The sequence below is a fragment of the Bos indicus genome, chromosome 6, assembly GCF_029378745.1.
Source record: "Bos indicus isolate NIAB-ARS_2022 breed Sahiwal x Tharparkar chromosome 6, NIAB-ARS_B.indTharparkar_mat_pri_1.0, whole genome shotgun sequence".
Lineage (NCBI taxonomy): Eukaryota > Metazoa > Chordata > Mammalia > Artiodactyla > Bovidae > Bos > Bos indicus.
Genome location: NC_091765.1, coordinates 97,988,477 through 98,000,576, shown reverse-complemented (window position 1 = coordinate 98,000,576; position 12,100 = coordinate 97,988,477). Strand labels below are relative to the sequence as shown.

General features: G+C 41.4%; 1 protein-coding gene across 5 annotated transcripts in view; it reads left to right on the top strand.

The window, feature by feature from the left end:
• The window catches only part of TMEM150C (transmembrane protein 150C), a 115,168-nt gene that overhangs the window by 39,938 nt on the left and 63,130 nt on the right, over nt 1-12,100 (top strand). The window contains exon 1 of one of the 5 annotated variants that reach the window (XM_070791671.1): nt 270-288. The exons of the other annotated variants lie outside the window; for them this stretch is intronic. The gene's annotated coding sequence lies outside the window, so the exon portion shown is untranslated. Of the gene's footprint in view, nt 1-269; nt 289-12,100 lie in introns of those variants that run through there. 5 annotated transcript variants of the gene reach the window in all.

Here is a 12,100-nt window from a genome sequence, read left to right as displayed (position 1 = left end):
AAAAAGATGCAGCAGTTTTCTGGTGATGTAATCATTTAACGCAGAGAAACAGTTACACTTCTGTAACTTAATGCAGGAATTTCTCTTGGGACTGCTCTGTTCAGTTGATTTGTTTGTTGTTTCTTGCAAAAGGCCACATTATTTTTATTATTGAAGTTTTTTATGTTTTTATATGTATTTTTTAAGTTTGTAATACACTGTAACATGTCAGGGCGTCCCCTTCTTGTCTCTCATTTCAGATGAAGTTGGAATCTTCTTGAAGTTTTATGAAACCTGCATAAAACTGTGGTTGGTAAACTTTAGTATGTATTAGAATCACTTGGCGGAGAAGGCAATGGCAACCCACTCCAGTACTCTTGCCTGGAAAATCCCAGGGACGAGGAGCCTGGTGGGCTGCCGTCTGTGGGGTCGCACAGAGTCAGATACGACTGAAGTGACTTAGCAGAATCACTTGGGGCTTGGTAAGAAGATAATTTTCTTGAAAACCTACTCCTCTTGTTTTTCTAAGTCTGGGCTCAGCCCAGGAATCTGAATTTTAATAAGCATCTGAGGGATTGTAAAGCAGTAATCCCTAGACCCCAGTTAAAGATACACTGCTGGGAGTAATTTGCACAAAATTGACAACTTTTTACTGTCTCTCCCTTTATTTGGGTCTTCTTTTTATCTTTTAGTCAAGTTTTCGCTCCATATGTTACATCTTGCTCATTGTGAGTGGGGTTTTTTTTCCTATTATATCTTGTAATTGTTATTGCTAGTACACAGGAAAGCTGTTGATTTCTTAGATGTTTTTTATCCAGCCACCTTGCTGAGTCCTCTTGTTAAGCCTAATAGTTTTTCAGTTAAATCTTTTGTAAGGACAAGGGGAGAGTGAGATCGGTAAACCAGTCCAGCACCTGGGAACACTTGATTTTTTCTTCCTTCTTTACGTTAAATTTAGCATAAACTATTATATCTAGTTTATGTGTCACTGCATTGTCTAGAGTTTCTAGAACAATGCTGAATGAACACTCACAGGTGGCGGTTTAGTCACAAAGTCATGTCCAACTGGAGTGGGTTGCCATTTCTTTCGCCAGGGGATATTCCTGACCCAGGAATTGAACCCAGATCTCCTGTTGCAGACAGATTCTTACCAACTGAGCTACAAGGGAAGCCGAACACTCATAGGATTCACCCTTAATTTATTCCTGATTTTAAAGGGAATGTCTCTACTATGGTTTCATGGTTAAGAATGGTTTTGGCCATTGCTCTTCTGTGTGTTAGCTGCTCAGTCGTGTCCAACTCTTTTCGACCCCATGGGGTTTAGCCTGCCAGGCTCCTCTGTCCATGGCATTCTCCAGGCTAGAATACTTGAGTGGGTTGCTATTTTCTTCTCCAGGGGATCTTCCTGACCCAGGGATTGAACCTGGGTCGATTTGGGTCTCCTGCACTGCAGGCAGACTCTTTACCATCTGAGCCACCAGGTTGCTGTTCTATGGACCTTTACAAAATCATGATAAGGAAATAGCCTTCTATTCCTACTCTTCTTAAAGCTGCCTTTTAAAAAAATGAAGAAATGGGTGTAGAATCTGTGGGAAGGAAAAATTCTTTTTCCTTCTATCCTGCTTGGTTCCAGCTAAGGCCTGATAAATGGGACTGACAAAAGGCAAATGAACAAGAGAAAACCAACAAGCTTATTAGCGTGTGCATCCTGCTTACACATGGGAGTGAGCAGAGATGAATAACTCACAAGGGTGGTTAGGATCTAGGGACCAGTGAGCCAGACATCCTGGAGTGTGAAGTCGAGTGGCCTTAGGAAACATTCGTGCTGCTCTGCTTAGTTGCTCGTGGGTAACCATCCCCCTTTCCAGGGGATCTTCCCATCACAGGGATTGAACCTGTGTCCTCTGCATTGGCACCCAGATTCTTTACTGTCTGAGCCACCAGGGAAGCGCAAGAAAGCATTAATATGAACAAAGCTAGTAGAGGTGATGGAATTCCAGCTGAGCTATTTCCAAAGATGATGCTATTAAAGTGCTGTACTCAATATGTCAGGAAGTTTGGAAAATTCAGCAGTGGCCATGGGACTGGAAAAGGTCAGTTTTCATTCCAATCCCAAAGAAGGGCAATGCTAAAGAACATTCAAACTACCATACAGTTATGCTCATTTCACATGCTAGTAAGGTTATGCTCAAAATCCTTCAAGCTAGCAGTACCTGAACTAAGAGCTTCCAGATGTACAAGCTGGATTTCAAAGAGGCAGAGGAACCTGAGATCAAATTGCCAACATTTGTTGGATCGTGGACAAAGCAAGGGAGTTCCAGAAAAACTTCTGCTTCATTGACTGTGTGGATTACAACAAACTGTGGAAAATTCTTAGAGGTAAGGAATACCAGACCACCTTACCAGTCTCCTGAGAAACCTGTATGTGGGTCAAGAAGCAACAGTTAGAAAAGGACATGGAACAATGGACTGGTTCCAAATTGGGAAGGTTGTATAGTGTCACCTTGCTTATTTAACTTATATGCAGAGTACATCATGTGAAATGCCAGGCTGGATGAAGCACAAGCTGAAATTAAGATTGCCAGGAGAAATATCAATAACCTCAGATATGCAGATGACACCACCCTTATGGCAGAAAGCCAAGAAGAACTAATGAGCCTCTTGAATGTGAAAGAGGAGAGTGAAAAAGCTGGCTTAAAACACAACTTTCAAAAAACGAAGGTCATGGCACCCATTCCCATCACTTCATGGCAAGTAGATGGGGAAACAATGGAAACAGTGACAGATTTTATTTTGGGGGGCTCAGAAATTACTGCAGATGGTGACTGCAGCCATGAAATTAAGACACTTGCTTCTTGAAAGAAAAGCTGTGACAAACTTAGATACCATATTAAGAAGCAGAGACATCATTTTGCTGACAAAGTTCTGCATGGTCAAAGCTATCGTTTTTCCAGTAGTCATGTACAAATGTGAGAGCTGGACCATAAAGAAGGCTAAGCACCAGAGAATATATACTTTTGAACAGTGGTGCTGGAGAAGACTGTTGATGGTCCCTTGGATGGCAGGGAGATCCAATCAGTTAATCCTGAAGAAAATCAACCCTGAGTATTCATTGGAAGGACTGATGCTGAAGTGAAGCTCCAATACTTTGGCCACTTGATGTGACGAGCCGACTCATTGGAAAAGACCCTGATGCTGGGAAAGATTGAAGGCAAAAGGAGAAAAGGGCTGGCAGAGGATGAGATGGTTAGATAGCGTCACTCAATGGACATGAATCTGAGCAAACTGCAGAAGATAGTAAAGGACAGGGGATCCTGGCATGCTGCAATCCATGGGAATCAGATGCAACTTAGCAACTGAACAAAAGCATTTTGTTGTATGTCAATTACACCTCAACTTAAAAAAAGAAGAATTTGGAATATATACCTAACTTCCAAGGGGAGGGGGGAAGGGGAACTTAGGGAAAAGCAAATGACTCTGGCTGAATCGGCCCTTCCTTGGGAGAGCAGACGGTGTGACAATGCCTGACTTTTCTACTGTGCATAAAGAAGATTACAGTTGCTTCTGAGAGGATTTAGGACAATCGAGTTCTTTGGGAAATCCCTTAGGCAGATGAAGGAACTCCAAAACCTTCACAATAGTTCTATGTCAAAGGGGTAGATTTGGGGGTGGCATATCCTGATCCCCTCAAATCTCACACAGTGCCTTTTTAGTGTCTATTTAAGTGATAATATTATTTTCTCTTTTTTTTAAAGAAAAAGTATGTTAATATAATTCCTAAGGCATCCCCACTCTTCCAAAATAATTCATATCTAATTGTAGCTTATTCTTTTCTTGCACTCTGAATTTTATTCCTTACAAAAGCAATCTCTCCAACAGTGAGAATTTTCATTGCCTGGCACAACTACAGTTGTCAAGACCAAGGTTTAAAAGCAAATTTCAGTAAAAAGTAAATAAAATAAAAGGGGTGGGTGTTAAAAAAAAAAGGGAGATTGGAGCAAGGCACCAACTTCAGTTTTGAATATGGAGCCAAATTCAAAGGGAAAGTTCTAGGTGGTAACCTCTTCTAACACAAACCAGATTTGTTGATGCTAAAACCTGTGTTGATAAACCTTTTTCCTGATTCACATTCTTTGTGTGTGTTTGTGTGTATGCTCAGTCGTGTCCAACTGTTTGCAACCCCGTGGAGGTTGCAACCCCGCCAGGCTCCTCTGTCCGTGGAGTTTCCCAGGCAAGAATACTGGAGTGGGTTGCCCTGGCCTTCTCCAAGGGATCTCCCCGATCCAAGGATCAAGTCTGCGTCTCCTGCATTGGCAAGTGGATTCTTTACCACTGTACCATCTAATTGATCAGAAAACATTTCTGTGGTTTCCTGATTCATTGAGAAACTAAGTGTGCTTTGGACTTGGAGTCTCCTTTGTTTTTGTAAATTTAGCTAAATACTTCTTAAACTGTGGTCATTTGAGAAGATTATCAGAATACTTACTGGCATGTTTTGGGGTGGTTCCCTAATGGTCAATCTGTGGATTGGGAAGATGGAGCCAAAGAGATCTTTCTGGTCCACTCAGGAGACTCACACAAGGTCCAGGGACAGAAATGATTATTGTCTTTTCTTTTTTCCCTTTTTTTCTTGTATAAGGGCATAAACTGTAGATATGTGGAAAAATGAAGAATTTATAATTTTTTGTAAAGAATTATAAAATTTCATCAATTCAAAACTGAGAGTTGATACCTTTTGTTTTTATTCAGAAATGAATTTGGTCTATAGTTTTTCTTGGAGATAATGTTTTTGGTATCAAAAATACCCAATTTTCAAAAAACTTTGAGTAGTTTCTCATATTTTTCATGTTCTGATATAATATATTCAGCTTTAAAATTGGCTTTTTCTTAAAATTTTGCAACTGTTAAAGGGATAATATTCAGAAAAAAGGAAAATTTTGACTCACACAGATAGAAAAATGAACATGTGTTATTTTATTACATTCCTGCCTTGTTATAAAGGGGGCTTCCATGGTGGCTCAGATGGTAAAGCATCTGCCTGCAATGCAGGAGACATGGGTTTGATCCCTGAGTCAGGAAGATCCCCTGGAGAAGGAAATGGCAACTCACTCCAGTATTCTTGTCTGGAAAATTCCATGGACAGAGGAGCCTGGTGGGCTACAGTCCATGGGGTCGCAAAGAGTTGGACACAACTGAGCGACTTCAGTCACTCACTCACTCATATTCAGTAGTCAGTGAGGGAGCTGGGCAGATGCTATAACCAGTTCAAAGTGAACTTTTTCAAATGGACACATTTACAGATCAATACTGAATATTGAAATAAATGTATTGAATATTGAATGAATATTCAATATTGAAATGAATGTATAAATGTACAAATGAAAACACAAAGTGTTTTTTCACAGATAAGAGGGGAATCAGTTGAGCTTCTTCCAGACACAACAGAACATGCATGTCTGTTGATAAGAATTGTTTTGTGTTCTCTTAATTACCTATAATTTACAATTATAAAATAGCTTTCATAGAATCAGATAACCTGGAAGGCCGTCCTCTAGATGATACAGGTTTCCACTGAGCACAACTTTTTTCCTACAGAAGTGACCCATTAGTAAAGCTAAAGAAATGCATTTATTCAACAAAAGTTTAAATTTCTATCCAGTGTCAATTTCTTTCTAAATTTGATCCATTTGGATTGCCTACATTTAGATTCAGTTTTAGAAATTCATGTATTTCCAGAATATAGTCCATTTCATTGAGATTTTCAAATGTATTAGTATTCAATTGCTTACAGTATTTTCTTCTATATCTTCTAGAATTTTCTTTTAAATTATTTTTGAAGTCCTATGATTCAAGTATCAAAAATTATGAAGTTATATAGTGAAGTATATCTTTCCTAAACGTTTATGCATGGGTGCTAAGTCACTTCAGTCATGTCCTACTCTGTGCGACTCTATGGACTGTAACCTGCCAGGGTCCCCTGTCCATAAAATTCTCCAGACAAGAATACTGGAGTTGGTTGCCATTTCCTTCTCCAGGGGATCTTCCTGACCCAAGGATCGAACCCGGATCTCCTACGTCTCCCGCATTGGCAGGCAGGTTCTTTACCACTAGTGCCACCTGGGAAGCCCTCTCATCTATGTCCTCTATCTGCCTAATTCCCACTCCTCCCAACAAGTAACTACTATTTGTTTTGTATATGGTGTGTGTGTATAAAACTATAGACACACATATAAACACAGTGTAGAGTGGGAAAAGAGACGCACAACATGAGAGCTATGACTTCAGTTTTATTTGGGGCTGACAGCCTCTTTAATAGGTCCAAGGACCTGCTCTGGAGAGGTGGGGGTGGCGTGAGGTCAGTATATATATGACTTTGGCAAAAGGGGGTATGTGCAGTCAAGCACACATTTTGGCGAAGGCTTCCTGCTAGTCACAGGGAGCAGATGTCACCATTAATGATTTTAGTGCTTTTCTACGTGTGAGAAGGTGAAAGAATTTGGGTTCATAAAATTTTCTTCTGAACATATCCAACTCTCCGAAGGCCTGTTCTGCCAGTTTCCCTCCGAACACAGAATGAGCTGATCTCTGCCCTGAATTCCTTTCAGGATGTGTTGGAGGACAGAGCCTGAACTGCTTAATAGAGCTACAGGATGTAGAGCCTGGTGGGAAGTGATACTCTTATAACACCAGCCAATGTAAATACATATTGTAGACATTTTCTAGCAGTATTTTGCATATTTTTATTCTTAAGATATTTGATTTATTTAATTTTCTGCGGGGGAAGTAGTGGTGGTTTAAGAATCAGCTCTTGGATTTTTCTTTGTGCTAATTTGCTCTTTTTTATAATGCATTGATTGTTGCTCTTAGTTTTATTATAATTCTCCCTCTTAGTTTCCTTATATTTGTCTTTTTTCCTCTAAATTCATGAAGAGACTGCTGCTTTTATTCTTTCTCCAGTTTGTTATTATAATGAAAATATTTAAGGTCACCCATTTATTCCTGAGTATAACTTGACCTGCATCTTCCTACATACAATATTTGAGAAATTCATAAAGATTATGCCAGTATGCATTATCACCAGCACTAATTCTTGTCATTTTTATTAAAATTTTTCTGACTTAAGAAGCAAGCATGTTATCTCACTGTCTTAATTATACTCCTCTTTTATGTTCTCCACTGGCTTCTTATTCTCAGCTTATATAATCCATTGTGCTGATCTTGCCATAGTTCCCATCCCCAAAAATCTTTGATTCTGGCTTTTCTTGGAACTATTGCTCCATCTGTCTACTTAGAGCCAAACCTCTTGAAACAGTACTCCCCACCCCACTCCTTTCTCAACCGAACTGTACTCTAGCTTCTGAGCCATACTCTGAATACCATTCATGCCAGTGTCATCAATGATTTCTGAACCGTCAGATCCAATAATCTCATCTTGTTTCTTGTCTTTGCTGAGCTCTCAAAACATTTGATGTTGTTGCCCATCTTTTCTAGCAATATATTCTTTCTTCCTTTTGCTCAGCCTCCGTGACTGTTTTCTCAGCCTCTCTTTCTCTTTGTGTGCGTGCTCAGTTGCTTCAGTCGTGTCTGACTCTTTTCAACTGTGGACTGTAGCCTGCCAAGCACCTCTGTCCATGGAATTCTCCAGGCAAGAATACTGGGCTGGGTTTCCATGCCCTCCTCCAGGGAATTTTCCCCACCCATGGATCCAACTCATGTCTCATGCATCTCCTGCATTGAAGGCAGATTCTTTACCCACTGAGCAACCTTCCCTTCCTCCCTTGCCTCTAAACATGAGTGTTCTGCAACCTTTTTTTCCATAAAATAAAATTCATATTTTATAGCAAGACAAGAAAAATTTAAACATGAAACATTTTGTCTGCCTTTTGGCCTCCTCTGTTTCCCCTACCATACCTTTTATATCTGCATTATACAAGGACCAAACCTCCCCCATTGGCAGAAATACCCGTTCAGCCATAAACAGGAACCTTTTCCCAGCATCAACAAGACAACTCCTTAAAAAATAACATTCCTTCTTGAACTTGTAAGAGACCACAATGATGCTTAGATCTGGATTGTGCAAACTGTTGATATGTCATTAATGTTCAGCCTTCTGTCTCAGAAAACTTCCATAACTTTGTTTGTTATGTGACTTGTAAGGGGTGGAACAGTTATGGGAGCTTTCTGAGATGCTGTTCCTGGATTTTAATCCTCAAATTAAAAATTTCATTTCTTTTTGATAGACCAGTTAATTTTCTGTCGACTCTTCTCATCCTACGCCGTCTGAATTACTGCAATGGCTGCCTTGGCTTGAACTTTGAATCTTGACTTGAACCTCTGTGGAACGGACTCCCAAACCTCTTGTCTTTAACGTCACCCTCAGTTCTGAGCTGTGTATTTCTTTTCTGAATGTCCCGAAGGCCTCTTAAACGCAGCTTGTCCATATTATCATACTTTTTCGTTTCCTCGGGCATTTTGATTTTCCTTCAGCTACTCTTGTCTGATTCACTTTGTACACCAGAAACTAACACAACATTGTAAAGCAATTATACTCCAATAAAACAACAACAACAAAAACCCTTTCCCTGGCTTCTGCAACAAACTCTCCCTTGTCCTCTTGTCTGGCTGATGACTCACACTCACTCGCCTCTGCAGTATCCCCTTTGTCCTCGCCTCCTGATGTGCCGGGGTCCTCTGTCTTTGGCCCTGCTGAGCTCTCCCTCTGCTCTGCCCTCTTCCCGCTCCCTCCCCGCTCGCTCATCCCCTGCCCTCATCCACACTCTCCTGGAGTGATCTCTCCCCTGCACTTGCATGGCTCCCCCATCACCAGGAGGCTTAACTCCCACATCAGTATGTCCAGACTGCCTGCTTTCCTGAACGCCAGGCCTGTGTCATCTCCTGCCTTCTTAACAACTCTGCTTTCATCCCTCAGAGACACCATAAAACTTGACTTGCCCAAGATAATGGGCCGAGAGGGCAAAGACAGTAGAAATAGTAAGAGAAATGGGAGAACAAAAGGAGGGTCTTGGGAAGGAAAAAATTGTCAATGAATTTTTATGCCTCTCCCGCCTTGCCCCAGCTGTGTTGGGGCTGCTCACCACCCCACCCACTTTTCCACACTAGAGCCATGGTTTTTAGCATCTAGTCTCCCGGCCAGCGTTACCTGGGAGCTTGTTAGAAATACAGATTCTTAGGCCCCACACCAGGCCTACTGAATCAGACACTCAGAGGTGAGGTCCGAAAATCTATGTTTTGTGTTTGGATAAGATCTCCAGGGACTTCCCTGGTGGTCCAGTGGCTAAGACTCTGTGTTCCCAATGCAGGAGGCCTGGGTTCAATTCCTGGTCAGGGAACTAGATCCCACATGCCGCAACTAAAGATCCCGCATGCTGCATCCAAGACCCAACGCAGCCAATAAATAAGTAAATTAAATATATTTTTTTAAAAATAAGCTCTCCAGGAGATTCTGAGGCCTGCTAAGGTTTGAAAATCCCTGACCTAGTGAATTCCCTATTCATCCTTCATGGCCCAGCATCAGTGTTACCTCATCTGCAGAGCCCTCCCCAATCCTCTTAGACAAAATTAATGACTTCCTCCTCTGTTTTCCCATAGTACTTTATCCATGCCAATTATATAGCACTTATTCTATTTTAGTTAGCTTTTTAAGAATCCTTCCTCTCCAACAGATGATAAGGTCCAGGGTTATTATTGATCTTCATATTTCGAGCACTAGGCATGGTGCCTGGTATGAAGTAGACATGTTACTTGATCACAAATTACTTTTATTCATTCTGCCCTGCATGACATCCTGTCCCTCCCTTCTTACCCATTCTTTTCCTTCCCTCCTTGCCTTGAACCTGGCTTCTGGGTATGAATAAATCATTACAGTGAGATCTTACTGTTTAAAAGCAATGTTCTCATTGGATTCAAGGGTTCAACCTGTTCATATCTATCAGGTGGAGTTCGAAGAGAGCAGAACCACAAATAGAGATATATAGGGGTGTGTGTGTGTGTGAGTGTGTATGTGTGTTTGGATAATTGTTACAGGGATTTGAGCTCATATGAGTATAAGCTAATTAAACTAACTGTGCAAAGCTACTGTCTTTACTTGCATGCTGGAACTTGAGTCCATTTGGGCCAACATTTGGGAAGGGAGAGAGAGCTGTAAAGGGAGTGTGTGGGGAAAGTGAAGGAAAACCAGACCCCTCAAGTGCACGGTGGAACTCATAAGCATGAACTTGAACCCAAGGACAGACTGGAATGGGACAGTTCTGCCTCAAACCTTGATGATATGGATGTCCCACGTGTGTAGCAAGTGCCGCTGCCATGGAGCTAAACACACTCCCAACCCAGCAGTTGGAGGCGCTAAAGGAGAATCCGGGAAAGGGGGGCAGCTTTAGCCAGTGGATGCCCCTCACTGAAGAGAAGGCCAGCAGATAAACAACCTCAAGTGGGAGCTGTAAGAGCACCTACCTCAGGGACTGCCCTGGTGGTCCAGCACCTCCTAGCATGGAACTAAGATCCTGTATGCCACGCAGCGGGGCCAAAAATAAAAAAACGAAACACCTGCCCTGACCTTCCGAGAGTGAAAATAAAATGCCTCTGTGCTTCTAAAAGTACTCCAAAATAAACTTTTTTTAAATGGCTGCTGCTTCACTTTCGCCTCCAAATCTCATGTGAAAATTTGCCTTGTGCCCCATTCTCACCAAGAACAGACCAGGAAGAAATTCGGGAAAACTTAGTTTAGGCTAACAAGCTGACACCTTATAAAGTCACCATAATATCCATGAGTCTGATTCTGAAATTGTTATTGTTCAGTTGCTAAATCGTGTCTGACTCTTTGCTGACCCTGTGGACTGCAGCATGCCAGGCTTCCCTGTCTTTCACCATCTCCCAGAGCTTGCTCAAACTCATGTCCATCGAGTCGGTGATGCCATCCAACCATCTCATCCTCTGTCACCTCCTTCTCCTCCTGCCCTCTATTTTTCCCAGCATCAGAGTCTTTTCCAGTGAGTCATCTCTTTGCATCAGGTGGCCCAAGTACTGGAGCTTCAGCTTCAGCATCAGTCCTTCCAATGAATATTCAGGACCAATTTCCTTTAGGATTCACTGGTTTGATACTGTTACTGTCCAAGGACTCTCAAGAGTCTTCTACAACACCACAGTTTGAAAGCATCAATTCTTCAGTGCTCAGCCTTCTTTATGGTCCAACTCTCACATCCATACACGACTACTGGAAAAACCATAGCTTTGACTATACAGACCATTGTTGGCAAGGTGATGTCTATGCTTTTTAATATGCTGTCTAGGTTGGTCATAGCTTTTCTTCCAAGGAGCAAGCGTCTTTTAATTTCATGGCTGCAGTCACTGTCCACAGTGATTTTGGAGCCCAGGAAAAATAAAGTCTGTCGCTGTTTCCATTATTTCCCTATCTATTTGCCTTGAAGTGATGGGACCATATGCCATGGTCTTAGTTTTCTGAATGTTGAGTTTTAAGCCAACTTTTTCACTCTCCTCTTTCACATTCATCAAGAGGCTCTTTAGTTCCTCTTCGCTTTCTGCCATAAATGTGGTGTCATCTGCAAATCTGAGGTTACTGATATTCCTCCCAGCAATCTTGATTCCAGCTTGTGATTCATCCTGCCCAGCCTTTCACATGATGTACTCTGCATGATTCTGAAATATCTGAGATTTACTCTCTGAACTGAAAGCTCTGCAATATAGGCAATATTTTGTAAGAAAAACCACACTGTGAGCTGGGTTATAAAGGAAAACCCTGCTTAGATTGGCTGGCAGTGGAACTGGTCCCAGAAAGATGGATAAGAATTACACAGGGGAAGATGAAGACATCCCAGGGGAGACAAATCATGATTCTCAACACAAGATCCTCAGTCACCAGTGAAAGGCATGATTATGCTGAGGACATTATCTTTACTGAGGAAGAACAGATTTTAGAAAGATTATCAGTTAAAGTTAAAACAAAGCCATCTAAATTTAACTCATTAGAATATCCTTTATGCATTATAGTTTAGTGAGGTTTTTTAATACTAGTGACTGTAATAAAGGATAATAGAGTTCAGTAGAATATAGTGGGTGAGAGCTTAGACTCCCCACTTAATAGCCC